Source organism: Bufo gargarizans, chromosome 1 (genome assembly GCF_014858855.1).
Source record: "Bufo gargarizans isolate SCDJY-AF-19 chromosome 1, ASM1485885v1, whole genome shotgun sequence".
Classification (NCBI taxonomy): domain Eukaryota; kingdom Metazoa; phylum Chordata; class Amphibia; order Anura; family Bufonidae; genus Bufo; species Bufo gargarizans.
The window spans coordinates 737773067-737777375 of NC_058080.1; positions in this window are offsets into that span (position 1 = coordinate 737773067).

A 4309-nucleotide genomic window follows, 5' to 3' on the forward strand; every position below is an offset into this window, starting at 1 on the left:
TGTTAGTCTCTTGTTAGCAGAAATAATAAAGAAACAAAAAAAATTATGAATAACTAAAAAGTGCTCGAGAAGGGTTGAAGATACTTGATGTGGTGGTGTAGGTGTACCTCTGGGAGTGGGGGGTATTTACAGGGTGCACAATAAATGGAGTAGATTGGGTGGTATGTAGCTCCAGAAGTAATACTTTCTATCAGGGTAGTCTGTTGTCTCACTAGGGGTGGTAGTTATATCTGGGGGTGGATCAAAAATGGAGGGGTGTGCAACATGAGTAAGTTAGCATAACGGGCTCTGTATAGAGAGGAGGTGTGGAACCAAGGGTCAGAGGAAGAGGATAGCTTTGATGATGTGATATGGGCATAGGGGAGAAAGCCAGATGAGCTACTGTTAAAGACTGGGTTTCAGGGAAACCAGAAACTGCCCAGAAAGGGGACCGAAGACATGTGAGGCTGATGCTGGTGGGCCCGGGTACTGGACAGATAGATAGATACTAGCAAGCACCACCTGCCCCTTGTCATAGTGAGAGTGGTCAGAAGTGTTGCATGCTGTGAACAGTATAGTTCAATAGTAAGGATAAGTGAACCTAGACCACACTGTTTGAGTTCGTACTGACCATTTCGATGTCAGGGAACCCAAATCCAAACATAGACATTGGCGCGAAAGTCTATGTTCGTTGTTTGGAGTTTAACTAAAGCTTGTTGAAAGGCTGTAACCAATCAACAAGCATTTAAGCTGTGAGCACTTGGAAGCCATCATAGTCATGCCTAGTATTGGCATAAATGGCACTGACTAGTGTAGGGACAGGACGCTGCTGCACTGAGGAACAGTGTTAGGCCATTATTATTTTGAATAACTCTGGGTGAGCTGTAGGCATTTATGTGGGTGCAATCCAACACCTTTGCACCAGTGACACAGAAACACAATACTTAATCGGGCTGTTCAGTCTGTGGGTAAACTGTAGGCATGTTACGGTAATTCTGTCAGTGACACAAAGCAATTTTTGTCTAACTGTTATAGTAGATTTAACCTCTTCAAGACCAGGCCTATTTTCATTTTTACATTTTAGAATTTTCCTCATCATGTTCCTGTCACAACCAGACAGCTGAGAAGCTCTGACAGAGGCCTTTCAGAACCTCCTCCTTGAGTTCTGTGTTGTGGTATTCAGCTCCTCCTCTCATTAGCGTCTCTCAGCTGTTATGTGTTGGACTAATTGTTTCCCTTTAAATTCTTCCCCAGAATGCTTTTCTGGGCGGCTTATATTTCTTCCTGGAGTATGTGTGCATGCCCATCTGGTTCTCCTCTCCTCTACAAAGTTAAGTGTTATACTGTTATCTGTTATTTTCTGTTTGCTGGATCCCAGGTGACCCTGACTCCCTCCGTGTCTGGTGTAGGGAGCCGGTGGTCGTGTCCCCTCACTATTGCAGGGTGTTCAGGGATTATATAGTCAAGGTACGTGGATATGCATACCTCCACCATTCGGATCTATGCATAGGCTGAGCAGCCAGGGAAAGTCCCAGGTCTTCTACAGGGGTCCCCCTTTTGTTCCTTAGCTTCTGGATCCAGCGAGTCATTTATGCATGTTGTTTTGCCTTGTTTCCTGTACACCGTCCGTGACAGTTCCAAAAGCCATAACTTTTTTTTTTCCGTTCACATGGCTATATGAGGGCTTATTTAATGGTGGAATTTTTTTAATGCCACCATTTAATTTACCATGTCTTGTATTCGAAGAAAGGGAAAAAATTATTTGTGTGGCAAAAGTTTAAAAAAACTGAATTCCACCAAGGTTTTTGGGGTTTTGACATCACAGCGTTCACTATGCACTAAAAATGATGTGACATTCCTATTCTGCGGCTCAATACAAATGTGGCAGTACCAAACTTGAACAGTTTTTTTTTAATTACTACTTTTAAAAAAATGAAAAATCTAAATTTTCTTTGCATTGCTATATTCTGACAGCCATAACTTTTTTATATTGTGGTCTACAGAGCTTTTTAAGAGCTTGTTTTTTGCAAAACAAACTGTAGTTCTTATTGATGCAATTTTTGTAGTATATACAACGTTTTGATCACCATTATTAAATTTTTGGGTGTACAAAATGACAAAAAAATGGCAAATCACGTGTTTTTAATTTTCTTTTCTATTACTGCGTTCACCGCACAAGATTTTTTTTAAATATTTTAATAGTTCAGACATTTTTGGACGTAATACCCAATATGTTTATTTTTTTATTGTTTATATATTTTTATATGTAAAATTGGGAAAGGGGGATGATTCAAACTTTTAATACATTGGTGTTTTTTTACTTTTTTTTTTTACTTTATTTCACAATTAGCCCCCATAGGGGCCTTGTACATGGGATCTTTTGATCCCCTGGTCATGCCCCACTCTGACGATGTGCGGAGGTCAGCCAGGATAGCAGCACGAGTTTAGTGATTGCTTTGGAGCCGTGCTGGATCCGCCTCTCTCAGGTGCACTGGGTGGGGTCTTTAGTTTAAATAGCACACTGCCCAGTGTCCTGAGCGGATTATACTGTTCATTCTGGTCTGGGAAGCTTGGAGAGAAGGTTGGCTGTCAGTTCCTGCTCTCAGAGATAAGTGTCATTGCTAGTTCGGTTGTTTGTGTCTTCTTGTCCATCCAGGTTCTGTGCGAGCAGACTGCTCCTATCTCCCCACTTCACCATCTTAGGGAGTTCAAGGTTTTTGTTAGCCCAGGCTGGAGGACACTAGCACACCTACCTTCAAGGTCTGCTGTGGGCTGAGCAGTGCAGGAAAAGAGGTCAGGGATAAGCTAGGAGGTGACCCTTCCCCTGTCTCTCGTCCAGAGCCTGGTTGGTGTGTTATCTTTGGTACAAAGTGTACGTCCACTGTGACACCCCTCTCCTATTCACCATAATAGAGATCTATTACTGTGAATAGGATTTTTACACTCTCCATTCAGCGCTATGCCTCGTGCATAGCTCAGTATGGAGAAAGCCATGGCAGGCCTGGATTGCTTCAGCATCATCCAGGCTGCCAAGGCAACCAATCGGAGCCCCGCGATTTCACTGCGGGGCTCCGATCGGAGGGAAGATGGAGCCGCATCACTTCACAGGTGCCGCGATCAGCCTTCATCGCGGCACCTCAGGGGTTAAATGGCAGGGTCGGTGCGATCGCCGCTTCCTGTCAGTGCGGCCAGATGCTGGCTGTATCATACAGCTGGCAGATTGCGCTTATGGAGGGGGCTCACTGCAGAGGCCCGCTCCATACATCCTCTGGCACGCAATGACGTACCTGTAGGTCATAATGCGTGAATGGGTTAATCAGTCTGTTAATTATATATATAGAAAATGTAGTACAAAAAATGAAAACATATAATTCATATAATCAGAAGGGCCCTAACTGTATAAAATGTGATAATTAATCCATAGCAAATCATGAGTAAAAAACTGTCACTAATTATAGGCTTTGGTTCATATAGTTAAAGGGGTTGGCCACTAGTGTTGAGCGTGAATATTCTAATCGCGAATTTTTATCCCGAATATCGGATTCACAAAGATCTTATATCTTTGTAATAGCAAATATTCTAAAAAAAAATTCATTACTAGATAAACCTAGAATCTTTTCTCACTTCTCTTAATCCTTATTATGCTATCTATCATCCATACTTTTTTTTCTTTATAGTTATCATTTTACCTATCATTAATAAACTTTTATTATAAGTATTTTCCTAACTATCATTAATAATATTTTTTTTTATAAATGCTATATTATTTTTAAAATAAATCATTATCTTTAACACACAACATATAACAGACAATCACACAAAGGCTATATACCAAAAGCCGGGTATGTGCAAACCAACAACCTATCCATGAAACAGGTACAGTCAGCACACCTTACAATGGCAGGCTTGTGCACTATGAGACAAGAGCAACTCTCTATCCAAAAGGAGAGAGACAGAACGCCTCAAAGTTGATTGATTTGAGTTGGATGGCTTGGGGGACCTGTGCACCTAGATCATCATCATTAGGGTGCCAAAAATTGTAAAAAAAAAAATTGAATGCCAGCTAAGGCTAGTTTCACACTAGCGGCAGGGGACTCTGGCAGGCTGTTCCGGCGGGTGAACAGCCTGTCAGATCCGTCCTGCCGCTAGTTCACGTGTGCCCCCGGACTGCAGCTCCGTCCCCATTGATTATAATGGGGGCGGAGTTCCGGCGGCAGCACGGCAGCCCACACTGAGAGGCAGCCGGACTCAAAGTACAGCTGAAGGATGGCAGTATATATGCCGAACATCCGTTTTGAAAACCAAGGCGAAATGAGGATACGAAATTCCG